The 14708-nt window shown below is 43.3% G+C and overlaps 1 protein-coding gene across 1 annotated transcript in view; it reads right to left on the reverse strand.

Annotated features, from left to right (window-relative positions):
- Positions 1 to 14708, reverse strand: part of HisCl1 (Histamine-gated chloride channel subunit 1) — a 511142-nt gene that overhangs the window by 296072 nt on the left and 200362 nt on the right. The window lies entirely within an intron of this gene.

Here is a 14708-nt window from a genome sequence, read left to right on the forward strand (position 1 = left end):
AATTTATTTGTTTTCTTTGAACTGAGATTAAGTGAAGTTGCATACGGTTGAACCTCAGAAGGTTCCAGATTTTGTGTTGCTTATCATTTCAAGTTCGTCAGTGACTATTTTCATTTACTGAACAGTGTTAACTTTCATTATCATCACGGAGCTGTGATTCTGAATTTATTTCTTCAGGGTAGTTTGCGTTTGGCAGTGGAACTTGTGCAGTTTCGTGCCACAACCTTCAGTGCAATGCGGTAGAGGAGTTTGACATTCTATGCGAAGCCCATGCATTTCTGTACTCCTTTCATGGGACTTAAGTGGAATCCAGTGCTAATCAAGTGTTCCACGCTGCACTATCACCAGACGTCAAACTTCAGGTTCGAGTCTCTTTTAAACATCGAGGGTCAACAACCGCTGTGGGATGACGTGGTGCCATGGTGAGGGGAAGGAGTTAAGCGCCGTGGGACGACGCCGACGCTGAGGGAAGATGAACTCCGAGGGACGACGCCTTCTCTACATCTTTCTGGACATTCAAACTCCAACCATTCGTCTGTAAAGGTGATATGATTTATCTGTTTTTCTTGAATAAACTGCAAGTTCCACTTAAAAAGGACTTATTGCACTACCCTTCTCTTTCCAACTCTCTGAGCATGGACCGTACACGCCCTGGCGTCAATCCATGTTCTCCACTAAGCTAAAGTACGGGCATTGCTGTAACAGTACTGAACCATACCATAATATGCTTCAATTTATTTATAATAACACTGTGGCATAATTTTATTTAGCACGCCATATAGTCGTGGGGAGCGAAGGAAGAAACCCTGGATGGCCGTGCCATAATGTGAGCACCCCGCATCGCTCCGGTAGGTACGAATTCCTCGAGTTGGAATTGAGCCGCACGCCGTAATTTCAATCATGTACACCCCTACTATCTCGGCGTACCCAAGCGCACCAACCTGGAGGGGGTGAGATTTAAACGAGGGGATGTACAGAACAACTGTCACAGGTTAATAAACTCCTCTTCTCCAGGGCTGGAATAATCTGAATTTCAATCAATTAATCCGACACTATGCTAAATTCCACAGATCTGACACCATACATAATTAAGGTTGGAACTATAAAGTAACAAGATTCGATAATATTATTTACTTTTGCTAAATTGAGAGATGTGCGTGTTTACAGGGCGGCCGTTGAGTGCTGGCCAGCTCTTACAAAGGAAAAAGGTTTGTTACACGAGGGTTAACCTCGAAGATAGCGTCCTCTAGAGGCTATGAATTCTGCAGAAAGAAAGGAAGTGCTATTATTGATTCTCAGTTACTCATTGACTCTCATTCAGGCTCAGTCGCTCGGTACCTCATTGGGTCTCAGTCAGTCACGCATTAACTCATTGTCTCATTCACCTGCTGCTTTGAAACGCCAAGTGCGGCGTGTCGTAATTCGCAAGCCAACAGGACATATTTATTTGTGAATTGTTTGTTAGACTGAAGTACAATCGCCGTGAGTTAGCACACAAGAGCTTGTGACGATATAAAATTTATGAGTATTATTTAACGCGTACCCGAATTGTGTTATTGACGTGTGCGAGTCGCTTAAAATATAACAGCTGCCAAGGAATGATTACAACCTGGCCAGTTTCCTCAAATTAATGCAGCACAGATTGAACTCACATCTGCGCGGAAGCTATAGTCAATAGTATCCATCCCTAGGGTTGTAACCGTGTGTACGAGCACGCTGAGCGGCTTAGTAGATGTTTCTGACGTAACTCAACAGTTCCAGATACGACCGCCATCTAGCAGACGACAATCATGAAGTATTCTGGAGTCGAGCAGAGGACCTTAATCCCTGTGCTCTGTCGCGTCATCATGGGCTAAGCACGCATGACATAGCGGTCATGTGATTCCTCGCTGATTTTGAAGTTGCTGCCAAGTCTTCTTGTTCTATAAACACGTGAAGTAATATCTTGATGCACTAGTTTGGTTATACTTAAATAAGTAAATTAATCTTTAAAGGTAAGTTAGAATGGAATTTGTTTTGTTCATTTTAAGTAAAATTAAATACGTTCAGGGATGTATGCATGGTAAGGCCCCGAGCTTAGTGTTGTGTATACATTAGATGGGAACAGGGGTCAGAATAGGTTAAATATAGGTGTGTGTATTAGTTAATAGTATTTTATTCTTGTGTGTGTTCATTTTAGATAGAGTTGTTTGGGCAGATTCTTCATAATATCCAATGGGCTGTACGCCATGAGAATCGTAATATTATAGAGGATTATACTAGATACAGCATATGTTAGGATGTTTCTGTGCATGACGCATTAATTTCAGCTGCAAGGAGACGCAACGGGAGATCCTACAACGTCGAGTGTAGAATACGGTCTTTGAGTATGGTGGCAGAGAAATTCATGAATGTAGAGGTCGATGAACCGAGGATCTTCCATATGTGAGGCTAGAGAATTGCCGATAGATATCTAAGGGGTCTGCGATGACAAGAGACAGACGAGGAAAGTCATGGTGATATGTTTGTAGTTATGATTTATATGAATTGGTAAGCCAGCTTGTTTAATGCGAGAATATGTATAAGGCTGTGAGCTATATTTTGTTAGCGAGATTTGCATGTCATTATGAAGCACTGAGTATGTCGGCCAGGCCCCGACGGGATAGTTGTTCTCGCAGGTAGAAAGGTTCCCTTGAGAAAGCTGTAGGCTGAAGGCAGAGTCTCAAGTGAAAGTATTTACAAATGATACGGTTACCTGCGTGAAATGCCGGACCGCAAAGCCCAATTGTTTAGATATCGGTTGCTAAGCAGATGATCTCCCCTGTCGTGTCAAATTATGCTGAAATGTTGCGTCTATGTGAGACATGCAATCTTCCGAACATGGATATGTTGGGATCGAGACCAGACGCCTCTATCAACTTTAGTGTATATTGTGCGTGTGTTTCATTTGCAGGTGTGATTTATATATGCATTTATCCTGTGCTTCTTATTGTTCTGTCCAGTGTATTTATTTCTGTGTTGTGAGACTTAGTCCGATGGCTAAGGCTCATGGGTACGGATCCATATGATTAGAATCTGTGTTATTTTGGATGGGTAATTTAGACGCAGTCCTGAACAAGTGTTTCATATATTTGTGTCCGAGTGATCGGAGTATATATATGTAAATTAGGCCAATTACTAGTGTATCGTATATTACCATCGCATCTCATGAACGGTTATAGTACCAAGACTGGAAACGACTGTACTGTTAGTCAACATTGCAAGCAAAAACACTTGAACGAAATATTCATGTTACTGAAACTATGTCCTACACCTAGAAATTTCTCGGAAATATTCTTCAGTATGAGCAACTCCCACAGAATATGATGATTATTTCGGACGTTCACTGCAGTCACTTGGAGAAATTACACCAAAATGATGAACAGAAGAGTAATAAGAGCCATAGACATTGCCTCTGTGATCAGTTGTGATATAGACTGGGATCTGCTGAACTAGCTAACAATCACCAGATATAACTAAGAATTTTAGCAACTTTAAGGAATATTCAGAAAGTAGGAAAAAAAGAACACACCAGGTTCCAGCGAGATTTTTAAGATATACTAAGAAGTACACTAGATAGGTAGATGTACTTAGACCAGAGAACGTATAGGGTTTGTTAATTTTATACTGCGTAGTGCACGTCGGAATGCGTGTGTGTCGGCGATTACGTGGGTTCTGTAACATTTTATTTCTTCGTAACTGAAGAAGGGAAACATTAATGACGTCAATAAATGAGAACGAAATGAAATGGTTCATAACCGGAAGCAGCCATAAAATGTCCAAAGAGAAACTTATGAGTTTCTTGGACTAAAACATGTTATTTATTGTTATTGTTATAATTATTCTTACTGTCGTCGTTGACGACGACGTTGATGAAGAAGATATCAACGATAACGATTTATGTAGGGCTATGGTATATCTTGAAAATTAACCCTCTTTATACAGGGTGAAAGGTAACTGATGGACGGAAACGCGACTGTTAAAAGATCTAGGCGAGAGGATTGAAATGCCACATATTACGTCTCTGTACCTGGTACCAATTACGCAGGAAAATAAATTAGTTTTTCAAGTTTTGGCAGTGATGGTCCACATTAATGGCTCGGATCACGAGGCGGGTGAATGCACAAATGAGCTTTTTGGGTCCTTCTCCTGTACCTCCAAGCATTGAGCTGTAAATAAGTACTGAAACGTTACGTCAATACATCACTTTATGTTGTATCTCACAGTTCGAAATCAACAAAACTGAACCTTAATAATCGTCGACAACGCTCACAGGTATTTTTCTCTTATTACCTGCAGTCAAAATCATCCATTCCTTGGTAATCGCCTTTGAGCTTTTCTTGACGCTCAATCCCATCCTTGAGGTTTACACATCATAACCGTTTCATATATTATACCTTTCCTGGTATTACCTTCATCCTGCACCAAAGGTAACAACACCACACTTTTCCATGTCATTACCTAAGATTCATGAGCCAAAATCATCCATTTCTTTTCGTAATAAAATATATTTGATCTATCTTTGACTGTGAATCTGATCCTCTAAGCTTACACTTCACAAATGTTTCATGTACTATACCATTCCTGGTGTTATCTTCATCCTGTAGTATATCTTTGTTGTCATTGCTACCAAAGGTTAGAATACCATGCACTTTTTCCATGTCAATTACATAGAGTCTACAATCCAGATAGGTATCTGTGTATAGTCAGTTTCTATTTCTAGTCAACTGAGTATTTGCTGATTTACTAGTGAGCGCATATACAGCCTTATAACCCATTTCCATATTTTGCAATGGCGTAAATCACAATTCTAGAGTTGTAATCGAGCAAGCGAAGCAAGAGGACTTGTTGTGTGTGAGTGCTGAGTGAGGAATATGGGTATTACAACTCAGCAGTATAGGTCAACCATTGATCATTGGCACGGACATGTGAAGTATATGAGCGTGCGGCATATGCGAAGAGTAACTGGCAACCATACAGGTTGCAGGTGTCGTTGATGGCAGCAGCGATGGAAGCAATACTGCTTGTGATTGGGGGTGTCGAGATGAATCCTGGGCCCGGACCAGTGGGATCAATTGGCTGGGAGGAGATGGAGAAGATCAAGGAAATTGTCCGAGAGGCGTGCCAGGCAGAACAAACTAGGGACTTCATTCGCGAACAGCATAACTAAATGAAGGAATTCAAAGAATATGTAAAAGGGGAAGTGAGAATAATAACAGAGAAGGTTGTGCAGAATGCTGGTGAGATAGAAATACTGAAGATCAAAGTGAAGTATATTTAGAGAAAATAGAACTCAGAGAATTAGAGTAGGCGAATCTTTATCTGACCCTGTAATAATTAAGAGCAGAATTCCTCAAGGCAGTATTATTGGACCTTTATGTTTCCTTATATATATCAATGATATGAGTAAAGAAGTGGAATCAGAGATAATGCTTTTTGCAGATGATGTCATTCCGAACAGAGTAATAAATAAGTTACAAGATTGTGAGGAACTGCAGAATGACTTCGAAAATATTGTGGGATGGACAGAAAGCAATGGTATGACGATGTACGGGGTTAAAAGTCAGGTTGTGGGTTTCAGAAACAGGAAAAGTCCTCTCAGTTTTAATTAATGCGTTGATGGCGTGTAAGTTCCTTTTGGGGGTCATTGTAAGTACCTAGATCTCAATATAAGGAAAGATCTTCATTGGGGTAATCACATAAATATGATTGTAAATAAAAGGTACAGATCTCTGCACATGGTTATGAGGGCATTTAGGGGTTGTAGTAGAGATGTAAAGAAGAGGGCATATAAGTCTCTGGTAAGATCCTAACTAGAGTATGGTTCCAGTGTATGAAGCCCTCACCAGGATTAATCGATTCAAGAACTGGAAAACACCCAAAGAAAAGCAGCTCGATTTGTTCTGGGTGATTTCCGATGAGGGATTAGCGTTACAAAAGTGTTGCGAAGTTTGGGCTGGGCAGACTTGAGAGAAAGGAGACGAGCTGCTCGACTAAGTGGTATATTCCGAGCTGTCAGAAGAGAGATGGCGTGGAATGACATCAGTAGACGAATAAGTTTTAGTGGTGTCTTTAAAAATAGGAAAGATCACAAAACGAAGATAAAGTTGGAATTCAAGGGGACAATTGGGGCAAATATTCGTTTATAGGAAAGGGAGTTAGGGATTGGAATAACTTACCAAGGGAGATGTTCAATAAATTCCAATTTTTTGGCCATCATTTAAGAAAAGGCTAGGAAATCAACAGATAGGGAATATGCCACCTGGACGACTGTCCTAAATGCAGATCGGTGATTGATTGATTGATTGATTGATTGATTGATTGATTGATTGATTGATTGATTGATTGATTGATTGATTGATTGATTGATTGATTGATTGATTGATTGATTGATTGATTGATTGATTGATTGATTGATTGATTGATTGATTGATTGATTGATTGATTGATTGATTGATTGATTGATTGATAAAGGGTTTAGAGGAGGAACTGAGACATGTAAAGCGGCAGGAAAATATGGTCTAGCAGGAAAAGAGGACGAAAAGTATTTTTGTTTACGGCGTGCAAGAGAGTGAAGCTAAAAATATAAACGATACAGTGCATAAGGTGTTGGATGTCGTACAAAATCGTACGAAGGTAAATTGCAGTAAAGCAGACAGAGATAACGTTCACAGAGTTGGGAGAGCGAAGGGAAGAAAGGACAATTAACGTCAAGTTATTATCGGCTCTGATGGTAAATAAAATGTTGATGAACTCTAGGAACTTAAATGGAGAAAACATTTGGATGAAAAGGGACATGGACAGCGATACCATCGTGGAGCAGAGAATTTTATGCATTTATATGTAGGAAGAGCAACGAACTCAGGACTCAGGGCGTACATACGAAGACAGCGCCTGGTATTAAGTGTTTGTAATTGGTGACGAGCTTGGACACCAACAGCCAGAGGTTAAACATAAAAAATAACTAGAATGGAGACTGGGATGTGTGAATATAGGATTTTTGAACAAGGTAGGAAATGAAGAGGTGAAACAATCGATGGCCAAAATGGACATGATTACCTTTGTTGAAAGTTGGATTGCACCAGGATACATAGCAAGACAAGAGACAGAAGTGTTCGAATGGGAGGTATCCTGGTGGAATTCTAGCCCTGATAAGGGATGTTATACAGGAGAAATTTGAACTTGTGGAAACAGAAATGGAAGAAGTTCTTTCGATGAAAGTAAAGACAAATGAGAAGGGTGAAATAGGCTTATGTCTTGGTTTTGTCTACAGCCCTCCGGAAGGTTTCCCACTTGCAAACGAAGATTTCTTCCGTGAGTTGGGAACGGAAATAAACAGCTTAAGGAACATGTATGAAGATATAGGTATGTTGCTTATGGGGGAGTTCAGTGCGAGGATTGCAGATCGAAAAACAGTGTGTGGTAAAGAGGTAGAGGTAAATGTAGTTAATAATATAACAAGTCAAGATGAAGTGTGCAATGGGTACGGCGAAGAATTTCCAGAACTATGTGGTGCAGAAGAACTCTATATACTGAACGGGTGATGGCCAGGAGATGAAGTTGGTAACTTGACATATAAAGTGTGATTCAGCAGCCCCTTCCAATATCGTTTGCTGCAGTCCAACTAACGTGCACATGGTTATAGGGGTGCTATTCCCCTACAGGCATATTGTATGGTACTAATGATCAGTGAGCGTATTTTGCACACGATTCTGAACCCTAGTGAAATGTTATATCATCCGCTCGCAAAACATGACGCCTTGAAATCATGTAGCAACGTCCTTTTACCATGCAACTATGTTAATGTGTTGTGCCTCGTGACCAGGTGTAACGAAGAGGGGAATCAATGCATATAACAAGGTAACAGTGCAGTAATAAAGGTCTTAAATACCGAAACGGATGGCGTGTTCTCTGTTCTCGTCATACTACCAGCATGTTTTTAGCAGTGTAGTGTAGCGGATGTGGTTAGGCGTTCGCCTAGCAATGGACGGAATGTGCCAGTGGCGGTTTCAATCCTGCATCGTTCAAATATTTTTGCGTCGGTATGATGTTTGAATACGTAAACACAGGGCCTCGTTTGCCACATTCAAACAGTAGAATGACGCTGTTATTCATATTGTGCATACTCCGCTGGTTAGGGCTTGTATGTATTGTAATTTCTGCGTTCATTCGGCATGTTTTCCACAGAGGAATACGTTGATATGCTCCTCATTTATGAGGAAGCAAGACAAAACGCGTGCAAGGCACTACGTCTGTACCGGGAACGGTATCCCGACAGGTGACACCCGGCTACTACGACATTTCGCCGTGTTGAAAGACAGCTAAGGACAACAGGCGTGATTTCCAATCAGCCACCAGTTAGCTATAGGCCCCTTACATCAAGTGAAAACGAAGAGGCCGTTCTGAAGGCAGCTCGTAATAATCCACACATCAGTACAAGGGTGATTGCACGACAGGTGAACACCAGCCACCCTCCTTTAATGAATATTCTTCTTCGATGATAATACTGTCACATATAAAGGTAAATCATCTTTATAATAGTATAGTCCACTTCGATGCCTTTGCTAGCAGGATATAGTGTTTACAGTGCACTATGTCTACTGGTATGGGCTAGAATAAATTTGTTACTTCCATTGATCTGTCTCAGTCTCATCTTTGGCTTTGAAGATATGAACGTGATCGAGGTATGAGCGATTCTGGTAATACCGCTCCTTATGCAGCCAGTCCCTTTTATGAATTGTGTGAAAATATCGCTCATAGAGTCAGTTGGTGCATGCATTTCAGCGGGCTTTGCAGACTGATATGTAATAGCAAATTCTGTCTCAGTGTGGAAAGCAACAAGAAACTAACTCACTCCTCATTTCTCTAGTATGCCCCTTCAGTGACATCTAGGCTATCTATGACAGCTGTTGATGGAGCTGTAGAGGATCTACCAGCCTTCGGGCTGAATACCAAACATACATACAGTCCACTTCGAATTGTGATTTGAATGAATGGATGAATAGAATACTCTTCCTTCCCAGTCACGGATGACCACCAACTGGGAAGAGAGTATTCATTTATTGAATTCATGATATAATACATGCAGTTAGCTTTTTTTTTACTATGTACAATATTTAAAAAACTTGCAGCATTGTAACAACCATTTTTACATTTCTACCACACATGAATGGACGAAGACAATGAACAGATACCCACCTCTCCAGTCACGGATGGCAACCAACTAGGGGAGACCACCCGACAACCGCCCTGAACTGGTTGCCCCTGTCCAAACCATCGATGCCCCAACTCACCCCTCCCAACCCCCCCGATTTCTACCTCCCTCCTCAACATTCATCCCTGCCACCGCCCCCAAGTCCTATCCCAAATGCAGGTTGCCGCCAACCAAACACTTAACGTCCATTTCCAGCCCTCCCACTCCGGCCTAAACACACACTTCCACTTCACCCGGCTGGAGGCCCTCGTTTAACCATGGACCCTATCCGTACAAGAAGAAGCCGGCCTCGAGAACTCATCTCCATCATATTCCTTAATGTCCAGTCCTTCCAGTCCAAACGCCTGCACCTCAAAGCCCTCACCACCCAATACCCCTCCCACGTAATCCTCCGCCCCTACCAATCCGCCCACCTTCCCGGCTGTGGCACAGGAAGCCAAATTCTCCTAATCCCATCCTCAAACCCCCCGCGAAACGCCCCTACCCCAATCCCCATTTCTAATTTCTCCAAAGCCGACTGGTCTTCCTACCAAACTGATCTGAACAAAGCCCTAGAGAACCCTCCTCTCCCTCTCTCCAATCAAACTTCCGTCGATACCCTCAACACGTTCATCCTTTCCGCCATAACCTCCACCTCAGAATCCAACATCCCCACCACCCTACATTAACTGTCACCGCCCCGACTGCCCCCACCCCCCGCTTCTTCCACCTACAGAAACTCTTCCAATCCTACCGTCGAAAATTCATTACTATCCAAGACCGCTACTTCCTTCGCCTACACCGGAAAACCTGTAGAACCATCAGAAACTACCTTACAGCCCACTCCCGCCGCACCCGGGACCAAACCTGCTCTTACCTGAACTCCCTCCAAGCCCATCCCCCTAAATTATGGCCAAAGCTCAGTAACCTCCTCGGAACTAAATCCACCCCCAATACCCCATAATCCTTTGCGGCGTAGTTCCATCCAACACCCAGGAGAAACTGGAAATCGTCGCCCACCATTTCTCCCACCACTTTAATACTCACCTCGACTCCGACTTCGACATCACCGATACCCCACTATATCGTTCCTTAGCCTCCTCCCCACTATACACACCCTCAAACACCCACACCCTCTCCCACCCCCCCCCCCCTAGACATCCCCATCACACCAAATGAAATCCAATCAGTCCTGTCGAAATCCCGTAACACAACCCCCTGACCGGACAAAACCTGCTACCTCCACATCCGACATGCCCCGCCATCCCTTCTTACCCTACTTGCCGACCTCTACACCTTCATCCTTCGAACAGGATTCTATCCTACCTCCTGGAAACATACCACAATGCTCCTGTTCCTTAAATCTGGTAAACCCCTTTCCGAACTCGACTCCTACCGTCACATAACCCTGATTTCAGTCCTTGCCAAAATACTGGATAAAATCCTGGTCCGCCGTACCCACCCCCACCAGCAGTATAACCACCTCCTACCCCCTCCCAATTTGGCTTTCGATCCAAGGCAAATTTAATGTTTTCCTGTTTATCAAAAACATGTCCTTTTGGGACTAACTCCTCCGCCTTATCCAATCCGCATTCAATAACGTTAACCGCGCTCGTCTCACGCTCCTAATTACCTTCGACTTCCAGCTAGCCTCTGACTCCGTCTGACATCCCGAGCTCCTCTTTAAACTCAGATTCTTTGCCTTCTCCATCTCATACATCCGCCTCATACCCTCATACCTCACCAATCGCTCTACCCAGATATCCATAAACAACCAACTATCTCCCCCGTTCGTCCTCACGCACGGAGTTCCCCAGGGTTCACCCCCTCCCCCGCTACTCTTTATCCTCTTTGTAGCTGATATCCCACAGCCCTATGCCCTCATCCAACTCCTACAGTTTGCATATGATACAGCCATCCTGCCACTCCTATACTCAGTAAAAACCATCAACAGAACCATCTAACATTACTTCGACACCTTCCTCTCCTGGTACGACAGGTGGCACCTGAAACTAAACCCCGATAAAACCCAAGCCATCCTCTTCCGCCGCAAACGCAGCAAATCCAGCACCACTCGCAATCCTGCCCACCTCAACCTCAAAATCTGGGACACCTGCATCCGCACCCAACCCACCTTAAAATACCTCGGCATCCTCTTTGACCAGCTTCTAACTTGTCGCCCCACTTCCAACACCTCAAGTCCAAAACGGCCAACCGTGCCCGACTGGTGCGCCGCCTGGCCCGCACACAGTGGGGTCTCCAATCCTCCCTTCTCCTCCGCACATACAAGTCATTTTCCCGACCTCCCATAACCTACGGACTCACCACCAGGGTAGCCATAGTTAAATCCAACCCTAACCTCTATCACCCCTCCCGCTTTCCATAGAACGACGCACGTACGCTACGCCCTCCGGTTCCCATTCCGCTATCCCACCTCGGATCTCCATGACATCTTTCCATTCCCCAAACTTGATTCCTAAGTCCTCATCCAATTCCAGCGCCCCTCCGACGAGCCCTCAACCGTAATCACCCCTCCCTGAACCACCTCCTCAATGACCCACCTCCCCCTCCCCACATTTCATCCTAACACCTTTCCACATCTACCTTTCCCTTCCCCTACCTTGAGGTGATGCCACCCTGAGGACTGTGACTTCACCACCTCCCACTCTATAGCCCCACCCCAAACACAATAGTTCCCATCCCGCAATAGCAATACTATAATACACGACACACCTGGGAGCACTCCCACGCGTACTCACCACTCCTCCTTCAATAGTAATGGTCCCCCACTCTGCATCTAATGTCCTCCTGCCCTGGGTGTTCATTAGCAAGTAGAAATTAACAATCCACACATTGCAGCCAAATATCTGTTATTTACTTATTTTATTTATTTTATTTACTACATTGTAACCAAATTTCATTACAATAAAATATGTATAATTCATTTACTTTCTTTATCTATTACATTGTATCCAACAATCCTGTATATAACTTCATTGCAACCAAATATGTATTTTATTTAATTTTGATGTAATTATTTTATTTCTCTACCTTATAACCAAATAAGTATTAATTTTGTATTAATTTGAAGTACAAACAAGTAACATCTGTATATATTGTAATATATAATATAATGAACCCTGTATGACTACATTATAACTAAATATGTATTATTTTTGTAGAAACTAATTGTAACATAGAATGAAATGAGCTCTAGCTCTAGCCCAACCTGTATACAACAACAAGGTAAACTAATAACTCTTGTATATATCGTATTGTAGAATATTGTAATGAACTCCTTATAGCGCATTGTTAACCAGTTAAGGTACCTCTCATCCGACAAAAACAATATCAACTGTGTATTATAAATTGTAACCAACTAAAGGCAATAAATCAATGAGAGGTAAAAATCTCCTCATCTCCCTCATCTACCAAGTCAAACCACACCACTCATCACTCTACTCCCACAAACCACGAAACCCGCTGAATCTCCTGGCCAGGGAGAATGCGTCACATTCTAAGTGGCCCGCCCCTCCCCCATCGAGGAGGGGAAGGAAAACCTCTCAATTGGAATTGGCAGGGAATGTTGTCGGTAGATGCAGAGTGGGTCTCGACCGATAAGTGGCCACGGCTTGTCCGTGGTCCAGCAGCTATGCACTCTGACCGACCAACCGAGCAGAGGAGGGGTGGCCACGGCTCTACCGTGGTCCTACGCCTCTGCATTCGGGATACAGGACAGGGCTGGGCCTCACGGCTGGCCCCAACTGTCAGCTGTCCTGAGAATGGTTTTCCGTAATGATGGGATGCGAATGGACTCGAGAAGAATGGAGTCTGGGACCGTAAAACTCGAAGTTCTCGATTGCGGAATCGAGGCTGAGGACACTATCAGCGTTATCTGCGAGCCATGTATGGAAAAAACACGACGCATTTTATCGTCGGTAGGCCAAGGACAAGTATTGTTTCCGTTTCCCAATAATGCACAGTGATAAAATGTACAAAATAATGTTGCGATGCGGTAATGAACAATACATTAAAGTAGTGTGTACACGTCATCCTTTGAATCAGACTTTAATCCTGAAGAATACATACGATACCTTACCGAACAATTAAGTACGATATTATACGGCAGGACAAAATACCGGAGGTGGAAAGAATATATTATGTTACTCTATTGGATACCTCACCAAATGCCCAGAACATCCATGAAATCAATTGGACGTTGTGGACGTTGAACTAGAGCATTCGTTGTACTACTGAACAACAGGATCAGCCGAAAATATACATTTATGTCATGTTTACATGAATGTACAGGCCTACACAACAAAACCTTATTGTGACGTGTGGACACAGATACTCATGTATAGTACAACAGTATCACCGGCGGTCTGCACTACGTGTCCTTCCAATTTGTTTTTTTTTTTTTTTGCTAGGGGCTTTACGTCGCACCGACACAGAGAGGTCTTATGGCGACGATGGGATAGGAAAGGCCTAGGAGTTGGAAGGAAGCGGCCGTGGCCTTAATTAAGGTACAGTCCCAGCATTTGCCTGGTGCGAAAATGGGAAACCACGGAAAACCATTTTCAGGGCTGCCGATAGTGGGATTCGAACCTACTATCTCCCGGATGCAAGCTCACAGCCGCGCGCCTCTACGCGCTCGGCCAACTCGCCCGGTCCTTCCAATTTGTGTTTAGAAATATAATCATATTCATCATATCCCCATTCAAACGATTTCGCTTGTGAGTCACTAGTATTCCAGCCTTGGAGAAAAGTCGTTCACAAGGAACGGGCACTGCGGGTGAACATAAATATTTCTTCGCAAGTTTAGCGAGGGTTAGGAATTTTGCCGCATTGTGTCTCCAATAATCCAGTGGATTTACCGAGCGTGGTTCGTAAGCTCTTTCACGTACCTTTGTACCTCGACCGTAGCGTCCGGCTCCATGGCTAAATGGTTAACGTGCTGGCCTTTGGTCACAGGGGACCGTCATTGGTTAATTTCGCTGGCAAGGGGGCTGGTTGTATGTGTCGTCTTCATCATCATTTCATCCTCATCACGACGCGCAGGTCGCCTACGGGAGTCAAACAAAAAGACCTGCACCTGGCGAGTCGAACATGTCCTCGGACACTCCCGGCACTAAAAGCCATACGCGATTTCATTTCATTTCGACCGTAGCATCTGCTCTGACGTTGTGGCGTAGGATTTTGTCTGCGACGCGGGCATCAAATGATCCCCAAAAGGAGGTGTCGTGTTCAATTGTGTTCGATGACGCAATGACCTATAGAAAATTTTTGACATTTTACATTTTTTCACAACAGAAAGACTTAGAATTTCTTGATTTAATAAGCGTTTATTTAACTTTTCATGCGTTACATTATCCACGAATAGGGAATGATTTTTCCATTTTGTCATACTTGAAGCCTACCCCTTTCCAAAACTAACTCACTTAGTATACTGTTATTTCAAACAATTTATCGAATAATTGCATTCATTCCTTACGTC

The sequence above is a fragment of the Anabrus simplex genome, chromosome 2 (assembly GCF_040414725.1).
Source record: "Anabrus simplex isolate iqAnaSimp1 chromosome 2, ASM4041472v1, whole genome shotgun sequence".
Classification (NCBI taxonomy): Eukaryota; Metazoa; Arthropoda; class Insecta; order Orthoptera; family Tettigoniidae; genus Anabrus; species Anabrus simplex.